The 18,585-nt window shown below is 44.9% G+C and overlaps 1 protein-coding gene across 2 annotated transcripts in view; it reads right to left on the bottom strand.

The window, feature by feature from the left end:
• Positions 1–18,585, bottom strand: part of EXT2 (exostosin glycosyltransferase 2) — a 1,411,400-nt gene that overhangs the window by 689,014 nt on the left and 703,801 nt on the right. The gene's annotated exons all lie outside the window — the stretch shown is intronic.

An 18,585-nucleotide genomic window follows, 5' to 3' on the forward strand; every position in this document is an offset into this window, starting at 1 on the left:
CCCTGTGGCCTCTTGCTTTCTATCGCCTGTTACCTTGTTTTCCCAAAGTCCTGGGAAGCCCTGACTCTGTCCCTTCCCCCTGACTGGCTGTTGGATGGAAGTTCCATATATGTGTTACGCTCACCTGGCTCCCACAGAGGCATCAATCTGAACTGGACAGATGCGGTCTCCACCAATGTGACGCGTAGGGCCGAGATGACGGACTGGACTGGCCCACCTAGCTTCGTTTGCTTGGCCCGTAGGAATATTCTTCTGCAAATGGAGAAAGGGAATTAACCACCCGTGGAGTTGAGTGTAAATCCCCCCACCTCCGCTGTTCTCCCCACGGATCACCTTTGATGTCCCCTCTTATAGTCTCATCTGATGGTTTGACAAGATGAGCTCTCCATCCTGCATTGAGCGCAGGGGCGCGTTGATAACCAGTTGATTCACTGGCTCGAAGGATTTGGTGAGTTGCAGAACAATATTGACTCCGAAAAGTATGTAGTTCGTAAGAGTTCAAATGCCTGACTTCCACTCTTGTCCGATTCCTTGAAGATTGCAGCTTGACCCTAGTGAAGAGTTCCTCGTGGCAACCGGTAATATTCTGGTAAGGATTTGTATTTCCAACACAGTTCGATAAATAATGTCAATATGTAACCTGTTGCTTTCTCCCTTATTCAGGCACTGAGAGAAAGTATGAAGTCTCGGGGAATAATACCTCTGGCGGTAAAATCAGGTAAGTCTAATGTGCTGAGGAGGGTTCCCCTTGATAGTCCCTTTGTTTCACCTTGCTGTCCTTTTGTTTCCCCTAAGGGGCCGGGGTTCAGGGAAGATGCAGTGGAATCTGCGCCGACCCGTGAAGAGGAATAGTACCCCCGGTGGTAAAATCAGGTAAGTGTATGGGGGGGGTAACTAATATTCCTCTGTGTATTCCCTTGGCTCACCTTGCTGTTCTTGTCTACTCCTTGGGTGCTGGAATGCGGCGGGAATATGCAGGAGGATGCGGTGGAAGGTGAAGATGCTGCCAAGGCCGGTGAGTTCAGCGCGGCACTGCAGCAGGCGAGGCAACGCGCATAAAATAAATTCTTTCTTCCAGCTCGAAGGCGCGATGGATCGGGAATTCAGATAAGGATCAAAGGTATTGCTCTTGTTCTAACCTTTTCTCCTTCTTTCTCCCTTTTTCTAGGAGCTCCAAACTCGAGGCGGGCGTGGCAGAAGACTGGATGCAGACTTGCAGGCACGGTGAGCGTTACGCTGCTGGATGCAGAATAACACGAAGCGTGTGCTGCTCTTCGGGCGTGGTTTAAATAGCCCCCAAAGTAGTCCCAGGTAAGTATTCCTCCCCAGTCCCGCCCGAGTTAAAAAAATAGTCCCTCGGTAAAATAGTCCCTTCCAAGCCTCATTTGGCTTGGAGCTCTTGCAGCATGGTCTGCATCAGGTAAGCTTGCAGCATGGTCTGCATCAGGTAAGTTCTACACTAAGAGCCTGGCGCCTATGGCGCCAGGACTGACTCTCCATATGAGCCTGGCGCAATAGGGGCCAGGACCGCACCCAAACAGCCCCTATCAGGGGTTTTTGGGCTTGCCCAAAATAACTTGATGCCTGCTTCCGGACAATATGGTGTTGTTGTGAAGTCCAGACCAGACTGGATGGTGCCTTCCCAGTGGCTGTATGTTGTGGGTACACCCTGTGGGTGGGATCTGGGTGAATGGAGTGTGTGACAAATATGCACTTCTTGTTGTGGATGTCTAGTTTCTGGTGTTTGACACAATGACTGAGATAGCCCTGCCCGAAACTGGTATGAATGCAGTGTGGAGTGCTGAATGGCTTGGTACTTGTCCCAATACACAACTTGTCGTGAGTGTCTGGAGAGAAGTGAATGGCCTGAATGCACTATGCACCTAATTGGCTGCCTGCCTGCATGAATGGCCTTGTGACCAATTGGTTGCCTGAGAGTGACCTAGCAGAATGAATGGGAGATCAACTAGTATATCTGGGGGACTCTCACTGCTAGAATTTGTGTTCAGAAGCTGAAGAGAAACGAATTGAAACTGAAGCTTAACCTTGAAGCCCTGCTGGAAGAGAAGTCTTGCTGCTGCTCTACTTCACCGATCTGAAAGCTGCTGTCTCTCCAAGCACTGACCAAGAGAGGACCTGGTTAGGCGCCCTCTTCCCGAGCTATGAGGGACCATCGTGGAATGCTAATCTTTGCCAGCGCTCCCTGGTAGACAGACCTACGACAGGCTGCCGAACAGAGATGGGGACCACCGCGGAATCACAAGGAGAAGCGCCCGGACACTGTTGTCCATCACTATCGACGACTGTCGTCGCCGACCGGTGCCGCCGTGCTCCCTTTGCCCAAGTAACATTTGATCCAAAGACGCTCTCGCCTGCACCGTAGACCGCTTTGTCCCACCAGAAAAAGTCGAGGTTGCTGACGCGCCGGGAAGCATCCGCTGGTGGGTTTCCTCCCACCTGACAACCGTAGACACACCGGACGACTCGATGCCCTTGCTGGGCCACAGTTCTTCACAATCTCTTTGCAGTCCTGAATTATCGTCAGCGAGGTGCCCTGCACGCCTCTTCCTTGCAGGACACCAACGCTCTGTCGTCGACTAGCACCGCTAGGAACAAAGCTGCCACCTCACCGTCATTGTTCAACACTTTTTCCTCGTGGGATCTCGGCAATCCGTGGCTCCTGCCTTCAAGGGAGTCGCTCAAGAAGGATCCGTCGACGACCCGACGATGAACTCTGATATTCCAGTTACATTGGGGTTTTAGAACTATTATAGAAGGACATAAGACTTCTAGAACAATATATTGACTGGGCTTGTGATATATCTTTACTTTACAGGTTGCCCAGGTGGGGGGATCTTCACACAGAACTGTGTTTAACGTTAGAGGCCAGTATTCTGCCAATTGTTCTAACCAACTGTTTTCCTCCTATGTCGATTGTTGGTTGCCTTTATTAAGTGATCTGTGTGACATTTAACCAGAGTATAGTTGATGCACTTTAATGAGATCTGACAATAATTGTGGTACCACTTTAGAACTGTATATATTTGCCATTGTAGATTAACTAAGCACAAAGTGAGTTTTTGTGATTGTATATAACCTTGAACTTAATTATATAAAGACTGTTTTAACTAATACAGTGTGTGGACATTCCTTTGTGGGGGCTTGGGGACTACACTGTACTTAAGAACCAGCCTGCAAATCCTCCTGAGAAGCTAGGCCTTGATTGCTCAACCAGCGCTACCCTATAGAGAATCTTGGCTGGGGTCCTCTGTGCCATCTTCAGGGATTGTTCCACAGACACTGTGGTATAAACAGATCTTTATCATGGCAGGCTTGTTACAGAAGTTTGCGATCACGAGAAGAATGACACTTGTGTTCATTGACTTCAAGACTGCCTTTGACAATGTCAGAACAAAACTCAGTTTTACAGGAACTGGGAGCCCCCTCGGAATTGGTATGTATTTGAATAATGTGTCCAGAACCAATCTGGGAAGAGCAGAGACTGTAAGGATCAATTTAAAGTGAGTTTTGGAGTTAGACAAGGTGGTGTACTTGCACCATTCCTATTTTTACTTTACATTAATAATCTGACTCAGATAATTGAGTGCTTAGATTGCGACGCACCGCAGATTGGCGGGAGGAAGATTGGGCTTCATCTGTATGCGGATGATGTATTATTTAGTTCTTAGACACCCCCACCCCATGGGGGAATAGGAAGCAACTCAAAGTACTTGAGCAATTTTGCAAGGACCGTATATGTTAGAGTTAATACTACAAATACAGTTGCAATGGTGTGTCAACCAGACCCCAAAATGTATTTTTAAACTTAACATTCTATTCAGCAGGTCCTTTTTTTACCATCTCTCGATCAGTATAAAACCGAATGGCACCTGGTCATTCCCACATTAGAGCGCTGCAAAGTGTCCTTTGCCAAATAATTGATGCTCTAACTTCCTTTGCAATTGGATTTAGCCATCTCCTCCATATTAGAAACACAAAAGGTACAAGCTCGATCTATAGCCCTGCTTGGGTACAAAGTCTGGGAGCACCACCTATTCCTACCTCTAGATTCTGCAAAAAAGCTTAAAAAAAAATCATATTTTTACAGAAAGCTGCTCAGACTATTCCCATATTTTTTTAATTGTGCCTCCACCACATTCACTATGAAGCCCAACTCTAACCAATCTTGTTTTGGTTGTGCATTCAATGCTCCAGAGTATTAAAGGAGTGTACGAAAATCATTTGGGATATTGATTGCAAATCAGGAAGCCCTAGAGTTGGATTGGTTGAAGCATGTAAAAGGAATGCTTTCCGTACTTGGTTACGAGCAATGTGGACATGCCAATGCACGACCTAGACGAAATAATGTAACTGCCATATAATTGGCTTATCAAGACGATATAATTCAGCAACAGTATGGTGGAATATTTGTTAATGAAGAATTACTGTATTTTTTTAGCATTATTTAAATTAGATTAATCATCCATACAAGCACTCCTTGTTTGTGAAAGTTACACAATGGGCCTCATTACAAGTTTGGTGGTATCCTACCTGTAAATCTGGCAGGATACAATCAAACAGTAAAGCCGTTAACGCTGCTTGGCCTGCTGGAATTACCAGCAGATTACAAGTGCTGGTAAGTGATGTTAGGACCCCATGTGGGGATTTGCCGGTATTATCAGCAACTGCAATACTGGTGCTGGTAATACTGGCTGGAGTTAATTCCAGCCACCCCACGGGCAAACTTGCAGTTTGCCGATGCAGCAATGTGCTGAAAAACATTACTGGCACTTTATTTCTGCACTGTCAACCCTGTAATGAGGCCCAATCTCTTTTTGCTGGCTGTCCGTATCAATAAGTGTAAGGTGGCAGTGGTGCAACTGTCCATTTTTTTGGGACATTTTATTGGATGTGTTTTTTGTTTATTATATGGAAATGTGTGAACTTTCCGAATAAAATTGATTTGATTGTTCTACGATTGTTAAAGCCAACCCAGACTATGATACAATCCGATGCATAGTAAATGTAAGCATGATTTTCAAGGCAGTTATGATATACGAGGGAACAGCAAGGACAGCATCTGTATTTGTGGAATCCTACAGAGATCACTTGCCCCCTGCATTGTAGTAATACGCCAATTCCTAAATATTGGTGTTAGCCAAAGTATTAGATATGCAAGAATGGTGTGCCAGATGAAAAAATATTCAAGTCTTGAGATCATAGGAACATTTAGTTGTGGACTGGGGATTCCATTTGGTGAAATTTTTAAGGGGCAAGATGGGCAAGCGTAGCTTCAAATATAAATGTATTTTAAAGAAGGGTTCCATTTGGGATAAATAACATTCAAAACGGAAATCATGTTTGATCAAGATATATCCTTCAAATCCTTCAAAATAGGAGGTTACAACAACCTTTAATTAGCATATCCTCTAAGGCCCATTTTCATTAATCTGTAAGTGTGAAAGCTTTATTCCTTCTGGATAATCCCAAAGGCAATGTCAGCTGGCATGCTATTGCTCCAAGCTTTGAGGTTTATAGAGTCCAGCCGACCACAGTAGTGCTGCAAAGGTGCTGAGAGCAGGGGTTTCTCAAATATTAAGTCACTAATTATCGGTGAAAATGACTTCCTAAAAACGTTACTTAGTTACGAATTGGGCCCTCAATCTACCCCTATATACGTAGTGTGGATATTAGGAGCGCAGTACACTGCCAAACCTAAACCCATCTTATTACTGCCACGCTTATGTCATCAATGGAATTATTACCGTACAAAAGAGCTACGTTGAATGTGTGACATTCTGATAGAAGTACCACATTCCACTGGGCGCTAGTAGGCACGTGCACTTAATTGTGTATACAAGTCGGCCTGGCATTCGATTCACTTCGTTGTGGCATCTAGAACGGATTTCGTGCCGTAACTTCCTAGAATTGCAATCTCAAAACCTCAGCACGTTCAACGTGTGCAGGCAGCACGCTCCTGAAACTAAACCAATGGGAGTGCATATCTTTTTTTCATACATCATACCGCTATTCTAGACTGGACTCTGGCCTCCATGTTTCTTCCTCATACCAAATATGACCAGTCAGTAGGTCACTCCTTTTCCTTCCAGATGGCAACATTGTAGATTCCCTCATTCCGTGTATTCTAGCAATCGTGCACGTTACTCTTTCATAGAACAGTAAAGACCTACTACTTCCCTCCGAAATTCATTGACGTACCCTTCCCTGATGCTCAATGGCGAATAAATATAGACAAGCTCTCCTAAAACAAAACATTACAATAACAATGCGGAATTCTCACACCACTAGTGGTGTAGTAATAATAGCACAGCAAGGCTGGAGCCACACTTTCCACCAGCAGCCCTAAGAAGCACTGCAATGATAGAATACCTGCGCCTCAGACTCCTTACTTTTAGAGATAAACTGGAAGAGGATACGGCCAGGAAAGTTAATAAATGAAGTAACATTAAGGATGCAACAGAAACCGCAGCATAAAACGATACTCCAAATCTGGTTAAAGTCCTTTTCTTTGAAAACCCGGGACTTGAGTACCCAAAATGCATCGGTGCTGGAGGGCAAATCAGGCTAAGGTGATGAAACTCTAGAGACAGAAAACAGAAAGATGAGAAGCCACCAAGAGCCCGACCTTGAGACACTGCATCGTAAATCCAACAGGGATTAGGGATGCAGCAATTCTTGGAGCCTATTGTAAACAGGCCTGACTGTAATGGCACTAAAATCACTAGCTAGGAGAACACCGTAAACCTTGGCAGTCAGAAAGGAGGGTTATAGTCTGATGAAAGACAAGTGTGTTCATACAAATACAGGACGGACACTGGACAGCTGCACACAAAGTGTGTACACATACTGGTGATTCTGGGCATGCTTGACTCTGTGAACACGCAGCAGTGGAGCACCTAGAAAGCTGCAGGGAGCCATTGCACACAACTGTGACACTAGATGGTTGTTGATTGCCATGCACACACTGAACAGCGGACTTCCACTGTGCGCACAGTCTAGTGCTTTTTAAAAGCAAACAACCAGTAGAGATATTGGACAGCTGCAGAGCCCCAACCCATAATTTATGCTGGAAGCTAGGGAGCCGTGCATGTTATGACCTGGCCAGGCCGACATGCCGGGGGCACCCGGCTGAAAGAAATTGACAGAGGGCACCCTGCGAGACCGTGAGCCCACAAGCTCTTCAATGGCCTGGGGGCATCCATGCCAACACCAAACACTGCAGCGGCGTTGTCCAGCAGGGGCACCAGCACTGTATGCAGGGTTTCCCAGCAGGGGGTCTTCAGGCGCATGTCAGTAGGGATGCCCGGCAGGGGCTCTACTGGCATGGGGGAGACCACTATGGACAGTGTTGCCAGCAGGGGCACTGCCTGGATGGAGGGCCCTGAGAATGGGTTCCATGTCATCCACCGACGAGACGGAATTGGCTTGTCCCTTTTATTATATTAGTCACATGGTCACCACCATGTGACCATAGCAGGAGCCCTGGGAGATAGCATGCTCCCACGAATGGGCGACATACCAAACGCCTCCTTTTCCACAAAAAACAAACAGGAAACACCATTGGACATTAAATCAAACGACACAAACAGTAATGCTTGGCATCCAGGTGCAAATAATCTTCACACATTTAGGAACGCAGGTTGGGACACACACTACTTCCAAAAACATAACACATCTACTAAGACTTGGTACACATGTGGGGTGACAGTCGGGGTTGGTGGATTGCTGGCAAGACGTTGGAAATTCCACATTTAAACGAACCCTTTATTAACCTGGGTGAGTGAAACTTAAACTACTGAATGCCACCATCGTTCGCACCTCGCACCAATTAAAGCTTGTCCACAATACGCATGATCACAGCTTCACATAGCCCCTTGACGGGTCCATTTTAAGCAAGTCCAGGGTCTGCAGGCCCCCAGCCTTCATAGGGATGGCTATTACGCAACTGCGGGTCCGCAGGAGACCAGTCAGACTTTTGTTGACATCTATTCAGGACAATTCAGTTTACACCACAGGGGCCACATAGATAGTGGGCAAGCAGCAACAACGGAGGCAGGGTGACAGGCCCCTCATTCTACTCCCCCTTCCAAGCAGGGCTGTTGGCACAGGAAGACGCACAAGCACTCGAACAGAGCTGCAACCCCACGTGCTGGTCCACATATTCCTTTCCCCTTTCTCCAAGCAGGAAATTGGGCAGTGGCAGATGATGCCACACCACTATGTAAGTGTCTTAGTGGCCCCGGGATGCTGCAGGGCTATGCCTGTCTGCTATTGAGCACACAAACGCGACTGGGTGCCCCCAGCCTTGGTGGTCTGCCTGGCCTGCCTGACTGCAGGCCAGGAAATAACAATGGCGACGAGTATGGGATAGTGCACACACACTGTGCACCACGCACAAGTATACATATACTGGTGACAAGTTAAATTAATAGTAGCATTACTGCTAGCAGTAATTCTGAAAAATGCCATGGAGACATATGGACTCCAAAAACCGGGAATTACACTGCCTTGCCACCACTTGCAATCATGTGGTAACTCCACAGGTTCAAGGGCAGTAATGGTATTACGAGTGTGGAGAAGATTCTGCGGATTTACTGCCCCATTACCACCAAACATGTAATGAGGCACAGTGTGGGTTATGGATCTCAATGGTGGTCACCAATGTTAAAATACAGATGTATAATGCGTAGTATAGAGAAGTTATATAAAATGTAGTCATGAGTAAGTAATGATTCCATATGAGTTTTCAGTTCCTCTAAATTGGATGACCGAGTCAGAGTGTGTGACAATCAATTGCACTGACCACATTGAATGTTGATGCAATTCCTGGCAGTGTGGGACTTGGAACATTCCTGACAGTCACATGTGAGCATCTCTGGGTAAAAGGGACTGGGAACACCCCCCACTTTACGACGCGGATCCTAAGGTGTTGAATGGGACATCCCCCACTGCCAGTCTACCCTGTCAGCCTGCTCACAAGGACAAGCTCAAACCCCACCGACACCGACGAGGAACACGCAAACAAGCATTGAAACTTCCCAGAAATATCAGTTGAGGCTTTCGTCAAACTGATAAACCAAAGCAATAAATCAGGCTCTCCTGAAGACCCTTTCTCCCCGGACATATACAAAACAATTCTCAAACAAGGAACCCCCATGGAATACCACAGGAACCTTCTCAACCTCGCAATCTCAACAGGTAAAGTACCACAGGCCTTCAAATCAGCCTACATCAAGCCGCTTCTCAAAGACACAACAGGAAACGTAGAGGAGTTATCCAACTACAGACCCATCTCCAAGATACCCTACATAGCCAAACTGCTAGAAATGTACGTCTACCAAATAACCCAAGAATTCATAGAAGAGCATTGCCTACTAGAACAGGAACAAGTTGGTTTCAGACCCATGAGAGGAATAGAATCAGCTCTCCTCTCAATATGGGAAGACCTAAAAACAAACGCAGACTTGGACAACAGTACCGCCCTGATTCTCCTTGATCTGTCCGCAGCCTTCAACACGGTCGACCACGCCATCCTCATAAAGAGATTAGAAGGACTAGGGATAACAGACACTGCCCTACTATGGATCAAATCCTTCCTAACCAACAGAACAGAAACAGTATGGATGAAACCTTTTAAATCCGAACCTAGAGACTCCACGTGCGGAGTACCACAAGGATCATCCTTCTCACCGCTTCTATTCAACATCTACATGTACCTATTAATCAAACTCATCAAAAAACATAGCCTCACATGCTACAACTACGCCGACAATACTCAAATAATCTTCAACATACAAGATACCCGAGAAGAAAACACCACACTAGTCTAATTGCCTTTGCGACATATTCAACTGGATGAACCTCAACCATCTCAAAATCAACCCTGGCAAAACAGCGATAATGATTGTTTAAAAAAAAAGGAGGAGACATCAACTACATCCCCTGGCCAAGAGAGCTCGGCACCACACCAGAACCATCATCAACTAAAAAACCTAGGGGTCCTGATGGATAAAACCTCACTCTAGAGCCACAAGTAAACTCGGTAATCAAGAAATGCTTCTTCCTCCTGCGAGCAGCAAAAAGGATCCTACCGTTCCTGTCGTTCACCAACAAAACACTTACCATCATCGCTCTGATCATGTCCAGAGTAGACTATGACAATAGCCTATACCTGGGCATGCCTGAACGACTTCTAAAAAAAACTGCAACGCACACAAAATGCAGCAGCCAGACTCCGACTCAAGCTACCCAGAAGAGAACACATCACACCCGCGCTAAACATACCACACTGGCTACCACTAAAACAGCGAATAAAGTTCAAGTCCATGTGCATCACGCACAGAGCAATACACAAACAAGGCGCACAATTTCTAAGCGAAAAACTACGCCTACATCAACCGCCAAGAACACTAAAATCAAGCACCGACATACGCCTGGAACCAAAACCCTACAACAGAAAAAAACGCGGAGGATCCTCTTTCTCTCACCAGGCACCCAAAACCTGGAACGACCTACCCAAGAATATACGGAACACAACAAACCACCTAGCATTCAGGAAACTCCTCAAATCATGGCTCTTCCTAGCGTAACCACAACGGAGATGCACTAGAATGCGCAGACATTAAAACAACAATGAAAATAACTCCAACCACGGCCTCTCTCAAATTGGAGAAACACTCAAACCAAAGAACCAACCACTCGACAGAGCACAAGATATCATGGAAAACAGCCACTAAAGGAAGGCTCCAGAGACTGGTCACGTACTTAGACAAGACGAAAGCCCTCTAGTGACTCACCCACTCGTACATACCGGACAGACCATATCCAGACCGGCAGACACATTTAGTTAGAATTGTGACTATTAGCATGGCCACACTTAGATGGAGTCATGGATATTGGCCTGCGTCGCATCTGGATGGAACTTTGAATGTTGGCATGCCCGCACTTGGATAGAATTGTGAATACTGGCCCGCGTCGCATCTAGATAGGACATTGAATGTTAGCATGCACGCACTTAGGTGAAACTTGAATGTCAACATGCCCACACTTAGATTTGTGAATATTAGCCTGCGTCACATCTAGATAGGACTGTGAATATTAGCATGCCCGCACCTACGCTAAACGTGACGACTAGCACAGGCCACACTTAGAATTGTGGACAATTGGCCTGCGTCACATCTAGATTAAGTTAGGAATGTTAGCATGCCCACACCTAGACAGATTTCTAAACACTAGCCTGCGCCGCACCTAGAAAAGACTGTGAATGTAGGCATGCCCACATGTGAAGGCCAACAAGTGCCACACTTAGACAAAACTGTGAATGTTAGCATGCTAAAGGTCATGTAACCCACTAACCAATATAAGCTCAAACTCTGCATACTTATCTCACTCAAAAAACTCACACAACCATCTCTCGCACAACAAGCCGCATGCACTTCACAACACTGCAACAACACATAAGCCGGAGCAACACCACACGCGGACTGACACCGATCCAATACCCGCACCAAAGCTCAGCATCCGGTGTACACCGAGTTGAAGCTGCCAACAGAACACCACTCCTCTCACTATCCTACTCCCTCTTCACCCTACTAACCAACCCCCCCCTTATCATTTACAGATCCGCCAGAGCGCCTGGGGACCCATTCCGTTGGTGACGGTGCGCGGATAAATACCTTTAACATTTAACATATATACACGCATCCTGTTCAGTATAGTAAACACAAGACTTGGAAAAACCACATGTGACAGGAGCAGTACACGAGTCAGGACCATAAAACTAGCTTAGATTGCTGTGGAAAACAGGAACCAGAGTGCACAGTCTACAACCATGACCACAGAGGCGCTAGGAAACTAGCCACATGGCATCCAAAGTGTGACCATGGGAGGACGGCCAGAGAGGGAGGCCAGAAGTGAAGTTGCAGAAGTGCAAAGGGACACAGGTGAGCATAGAAAGCCATGGCAGAGTCCGGAGGTCACCATAACAGGGCAGCTGGGTTCCAAGATGGCAGATTCCAATTCTATTCATCGCCTCCGCCTGTGGCAAGTAATCAAAAGAATATTGGGAGGGCTTGTTCTGGAGGCGTGTCCCGTCCCATCCCCTCAAAGCATCCTTGTCCCTCGGCCTGCGATAAGGGACGGGAGGTTCTTGACCAGGGGTTTCCTGTGGAAGTGCAAACGAGTGGAATGTGCTTCTGCCTTTCCAGGTAAAGCATTAAAATGAGTCTGCATTATTTATTTATTGGACATTTGTAAGGTACCTATACAAGAAATGGTGTTTCAAGGCGCCACAAGACAAAGGGGGGGAGAAGGGGGCAAGGGATAAAGATACAATAACAGTCCAATTAGGCCTTGTGACATTCGGATTGTGCAAGTGCAAAACAAGAAGTACGAGGGAAGAGGGATTCGGGGGTGGAGTGCAGGTCTGAGCGATAAGTGCCAAGGTGGGAAGGAAAGGTGAAGGGGGGAAGATAAGGTGTTATGGAGAGGCCAAAGGGCAAGTGCCATGGGGAGCAGGTAAGTACAGGGTAAGAAGCGTGGGAGGACTGGGCAGAAGGGGCCCTGTGACCCTATAATACTCAGAGGGAACCAAGAAGCCAGTCACAGGGCAAACAGAATTATTATAAGTCTCAGATGAGCTTTCCTTACATCGTCTCAGGAGGATAACTCAGGGGCCACACACTCTCCTTGGAAGCAAGACGACATGGAGAAACACAGTTTTGATCCCCAGGTCTGCGCTTATAAACCTCTGGGTTTTTAGAACGTTATAAATAACCAATTATAATTATAAGACGTTTTAAGATTTTATCCCGACTGAACCTACATTAGGACCTTCAATTAATGGTTAAGACAAATCATAATGTCAATAAGCAATTACATGTCTTGGTACTTGTAAAAGGTTCTCCCCTTTAAAAGACAAATACTGTGGCTCATTCCACGGGATCTCCTCACAACATTGAGCCTTGTTCTCCTCCCAGGTCATCCTCCTGCAGGCACCACCCCCAAGGTCAGGATCAGGCAGTCTGTCTTTCCCTGGCCACCTGGGAGGAGACTTTAGGCAAGGTTTCAGTGAGGGATTCGTATGATTCATCGCAGTCTGCTAGGCAGTTGAGTTCCCCTGGAACATGTTGTGATAGGCGATACATTCCTCTCGAGAGGCTCCATTTCGAAATCTTCTCTGCTAGTGTGGACAGATTTTGGAAGAGAGTCCCGTCCTGTTTGTGTATGTAAAACATGGCGGATATGCCATCTGTTATAATTAGCACATTCTTCCCTATAAAGTGTTGTTCGAAATTTTGTAGTGCTTTGTACACTGCTAGCAATTCCAGAACATTGATGTGTTTTCTGGCAAGTGTGTGTGCCAATATGTCCTGTGCTGTATGGTGGAGGCAATGGGATCGCCATCCTCAGAGTGATGCTTCTGTTGTGATGTGTTGTCGGGCTAACAAAAGGGATTTCCTTTTAACACGTTTACTTTGTCCACCACTGAAGTGCCAACACCAGTGGTTTCGAAACCTCCACTTGATCGTCCCAATTGCCCTTCGCTTGTGAACATTGTTTTGCTAACCGATGTTGCACTGGACGCATGTGTAGCCTGGCTTGACTTCTTTTCGTTGATCGAGAAGCCAAGTTGATGCAGAAGATCTATTGTTGTCTATGTATTTTGAAAACATATTTGTGGTGTCTCGTCTGTTAGCCAGTCGTCCAGATAAGACTGCACTGCAATACTTTCTCTGCACAGAAGTGCCACTACTACTGCTGTCGCGAACCCAAAGGGAAGTACCTCGAATTGGTAAAGCGCTAACCCTACTTTAAAACTTCGATATTTTCGATGTGCTGGCAGCATTGGACTATTCAATTATGCATCTTTTCGATCAACTGCTGCCATAGAGTCTTCCTTTCTGAGCAATGGGATGACTTCCTGTAATGTCATCCTGAACTTTTGAGGTTTGACATATGCATTTGCTGATCTTAGATGGAGTACTGGGCGTTTGGTTTTTTGTCTTTCTTTGGAACAAGGAAGTACACCAAATAAATACCCTTGTTTACCTCTGATTGTGGGATGAGCTCTATGGCTTCCTTCTCTTAAGTGCTTCTTTCGGCCATTAGAATTTGCTGGTGTTCAAAAGATATTTTCTTGAGTCTTGGTGGATGATTGCGCAGTAGTTATTTGAATTCCCATTATTGCGCAGTAGTAATTGCAATACCCATTATTTTTACAGTCGACAACATCCACTTGTTGGACTTGATTCGCTCCCATACATGGGCAAATAGTGTAATGTGACCCCCTGCTGGGGTGCTATGGGAGGGGACCTGAAGCAGGGAGTCATTGGTTGGTTGGAGGGGCCGAACCTTAAGTGGCATGGCTTCTACCTCTTCTAAATTTTCTGGAAAAAGAAGACTGGGTTGTAGACAATTGTCCCTGGTTGGTATAACACATGCTGGCGCCTGCACCCGATCATAGCCTGACTGGCCTGAGGATCTTGTGTAACCAGGATTACGAAAACTATGGTAGTCGAAAAAGGAACCCCTTTGTTGAAAGGATTTTTGAGAAATGTGTCCTAAAGTTTTAAGTGTTTCCTGCTCTCTCTCTGCAGTTTCCAGAGCATTGTCTACCAGTTTACCAAACAAGACATTATCTTCTACAGGCATGTTTAGCAGTGTGGCCCTAGTTTCTGGTCTAAAAGCAGAATCCCTTAACACCTGTGTCTTTTGATTGGTGTGCCTTCTGCCACTATCCTACCAGCAGTGACTGCAGCATCGTGTGTTCTTGATAATGGTGGTTGCTGTTTGTTTGCCTTCTGTTCACGTTTTCAGTATTTCAGAGCTAAGAAGCTCATGGACATCACTAGCAAGGTCCTCTATACGGTCCCATTCTGCCCAGTTAAAACTAGCCATAAAAGTAGTATTATTGGCAATACACTTTTGGTAAGCAGCAGACGTAGCTACAATATTCCCCAGGGCATAAATACTTTTACTCTCCTTATCAGGAAGAGCTTCAGCTGTTGCATAGGGAGTCCCAGCTCTCTTACGGGTAGTAGTAACGACCAGAGAATCTAGTTTGATATGCCCTTTGATAGCAACGGGGTCTGTAGGTGCTGGCTTAAAGTGCTTCTCAATACGTGGGTTAACGGCTCCGGCTGGGGCTGGAGTGAAAGAGACGGTATTAATCTCCTCTTAACAGATTGCAATAATGAAATATATTGACCTATTTGTTTCTTCTTGTTTAGAATGTCATCAACAGAATCAGTGTGCTCTTCCAACTCTTGCGTCTTGATTTTGAAATAAATCAGGAGCCTTTTTAAGGAGATCATTGTATAAAATCGGATCATCAGTGGGTGATGACGATATAGGATCATCAATGATGTCTGGGGATGGGACAGTATAATCATCTGGCTCAGTGCATGGGTCTTCACCTACAAAAACCTCATCCAACTTCTTCTACATCCAGTTTTATTATGGATTCATCATACGTGTGAGTGGGATCTATTCTAGCTGCCTTCGATGGAACTTCCTCCTCCCGTACCACATGTTAACATTTTATAGGATGTTCTGAGAGAGAGTGAGGTGTGAGAGGGGGAGAGAGAGGAGGGAGAGGTGTGTGTATGAGAGAGAGAGGTGTGTGTGTGTGTATGAGAGAGAGAGGTGTGTGTGTATGAGAGAGAGAGGTGTATGAGAGAGAGAGGTGTGTGTGTGTATGAGAGAGAGGTGTGTGTGTGTATGAGAGAGAGGTGGGTGTGTGTATGAGAGAGAGAGGTGGGTGTGTGTATGAGAGAGAGGTATGTGTGAATGAGAGAGAGGTGTGTGTGTATGAGAGAGAGAGGTGTGTGTGTGTGTATGAGAGAGAGAGGTGTGTGTATGAGAGAGAAGGGTGTGTGTGTGTATGAGAGAGAGGTGTGTGTGTGTATGAGAGAGAGGTGTGTGTGTATGAGAGAGAGAGGTCTGTGTGTATGAGAGAGAGAGGTCTGTGTGTATGAGAGAGAGGTGTGTGTGTGTGTATGAGAGAGGTGTGTGTGTGCGTGTATGAGAGGTGTGTGTGTGTAAGAGAGAGAGGTGTGTGTGTGCGTGTAAGAGAGAGAGGTGTGTGTGTGCGTGTATGAGAGAGAGAGGTGTGTGTGCGTGTTTTTCTATGTATGTATGTAAAATTCGCCAGGATGGTAGGCTAAGCAACCATAACTCACGCCACCAACGTACACTGCTAAGACTAACACACAGGACACCAAAGATAATATGACATATCTGGGCTACTTGTTTTGTTCTCTTACATATCTAGGCCAGGTGGTTTTCTGACAGTCAGAATATTAAAATTCAAATGGTGCTATATGACTAGACGTTAACCTTGTCGTATGTTCTTAAAGTACCTTCCTAAGGGTTTGGTGTCCGCTCATGGTGCACATACATGGTGGCAATAAGCAGGTCTCAAACACACAATTCATTTGTATACATGGAGATAAACTTTAATGATATTAACATTTTATGGTGATGCTGTTTCTTTCTTCCTTACTTTAGTTTCCCTGTATGTGCCTCTGATTTGTATGCATTGTGGGTCTTCATATGTTTGTTTGTACTAGCACAAGTGTGTAGTAAGTCTTAAATTGTTTGCTAGCTATTATATGTTTAACATGACTCAAAACTATGATAAGGTGCATTCATTATGTTACTATCCACAATTACAAGTTTATAAATATTGTACTTCTATGGTGCATGCTGCAGCCATTGCCTATGTTTATGTATGATTGGGTTCCTGCATTAACAATTCTCCAATACAGTGTTGTTTAGATTAGTACATTCTTTAATAGATTAAATAGTTCACGATAGGTCTCCCGATCACCCCTCACATCTTGTTACCAACATTATAAACACAACCCCTTGAAGGGACATTTCATCAAAATTAATTTCACATGTGACGTCATCAGTGATGTCATCAAGATGTGATCTTTGATGTCCTGGGTGCTAGTCTTAGCAGTGTATGGTGGTGGCACGAGTTATGGTTGCTTATTTTATTTTATTTCTTTATTGTATATGGTTTCGAAAAAACCTTTACAAAACTCTTAGTAAAAAAAAATACAATTGTTACATTTTCAAATTCATATGACAGATAAAATCCATACCTTCAAACAAAACAGAAAACCACTTTCACAAAATGAATAGCCCCCAAATTACAAACCTATTTTGACTTGGACTGTTTCATCTTAGATAAGGTTACAATTGGCATATAATATAAATCACCCATCATTAATAGACAATCGAATCACGTCATTTTTTCGTGTTTCTTTTTGGTAGCAGAAACTCCTCAATAAAATAAAGGAGCTTTGTGAATCTAAGCAAAAGTTGTTGGCTATTCCCCCACATGCATCGTTACCACAAACTCTCTCTCCACACCCTAGATGAAGAAAACAAAAACAAACCAAAAATCACAGCCCTCTTTGGTTCAAAGAATGTACAATCTATAATCAAATGCTTCAGGGTTTCCAAACGATTAGAATGACTACAAAAACGACATCTTCCAGTTAACATATCCACCAATTTATGGTCCCAATATTGGACTTTTTCGTTTGTCATGAGTTGATTAAATTTAAATCGTAAATAGCTTGGCTTTGCTTGCTTTATTGCATGGAAAGAGCTTTAAATATCGCACACGGTCACCCCATTTTCTCCTAAATTTTGCATATTCATATTAAGTTTTAATATTACCTATTTTTTCCAACAATGCACACCAATAATAGGACTATAATTTCCTTTTGCAAGCAGGAAGACAGGCAACTAAGTCCTCTTAAGCAATCATTGTTGCCTCGAATCTGGTCTCCATTTTGTTTTTAAATCTCAAGATGGAAGGCGGACGCCCCTCCTTTATCAGCACAGCCAGATCTTCATATAAGGACCGTTTGGGTGGCGGAAGCATTTTGACATAACTATTAAGCATGCGCCAGTGCCATTTTGCCGACAAGGGGAGAACACCAAGTTCATGGCAAATAAGCATGTTGGGCATTGAATGGGCTAATCCCAGGACCTGCTTCCACAATCTTCCCTGAACAAAGTCTAGGAAAGCTTCCATCTCAAAAGTGCAGATGTCAAGGGCATAAAGAAGAATCGGTTCCACTTGTAAAAGGTAGAACTGTATACAGGGCAACTGTGATAATTTACTATAACGATGATATGCAATCTTCATCTGGGAGGTAAGCTACTTCAATTTTTCGTTGAGCACCTCCTTCCACATAACAGAATAGTTGTATGAGAGCCGATAACCCAGATACCGAATCAAGTGTGTCCGGGGTATTACAACCTCATTGAGACACCAGGTAAATTTAGATGTTTTCCTCTTGCCATCTGCAAATGTGATAATGAAAGATTTGGCTGGATTTACTTGTAAATTGTTCTTATATGCACAACTATGAAACAGTGAAAGTTTGGCCTGAAGACCGAATGGGGTACGATCCATGATCGTCCGCAAAGCCTTATTCTATAATTTGTTTTTTGATGGAGCAGTGCAATAACAGCCACCAGATGAATAGGGAAACCCTGAACTATCATCTTCTCCCATAACACGGCTCTAATGACCGTATC

Source organism: Ambystoma mexicanum, chromosome 11, assembly GCF_040938575.1.
Source record: "Ambystoma mexicanum isolate Mex_15411 chromosome 11, UKY_AmexF1_1, whole genome shotgun sequence".
Lineage (NCBI taxonomy): Eukaryota > Metazoa > Chordata > Amphibia > Caudata > Ambystomatidae > Ambystoma > Ambystoma mexicanum.